General features: G+C 31.3%; 1 protein-coding gene across 2 annotated transcripts in view; it reads right to left on the minus strand.

Annotated features, from left to right (window-relative positions):
• LOC119593076 (putative gamma-glutamylcyclotransferase CG2811) overlaps positions 1 to 326 on the minus strand; it is a gene marked incomplete at its 3' end in the record, with an annotated part of 7,750 nt that overhangs the window by 5,705 nt on the left and 1,719 nt on the right.

Consider the following 326-nt stretch of genomic DNA (forward strand, 5'->3'; position numbering starts at 1 on the left):
AGCTTTCCTCTCTTTTACCCTCACACTTAACACATTTTTCTACTTTAAAAATTTTATATTTTTTCTTATTTCTTAAACTAATAATTTTTCTAAGTATAATTCATCTAGGTAGGGTGAAGAACCCAGCTAGCACTAAGACACCCCATGTCACCCCAATATACAAGAAATCTCTTTTCGTTCAAAATTCCTCTGTAGAATTGGAGCTCTGAATCTTATATATATATATAAGATTCAGAGAGATAAAGCTCTAATAATATGCCTATTATCATCCTTGTCATAGACACAGATTTAACTTATTACAACGGAAGCAATATCAGCTTGACCAA

Source organism: Penaeus monodon, chromosome 31 (genome assembly GCF_015228065.2).
Source record: "Penaeus monodon isolate SGIC_2016 chromosome 31, NSTDA_Pmon_1, whole genome shotgun sequence".
Taxonomy (NCBI): domain Eukaryota; kingdom Metazoa; phylum Arthropoda; class Malacostraca; order Decapoda; family Penaeidae; genus Penaeus; species Penaeus monodon.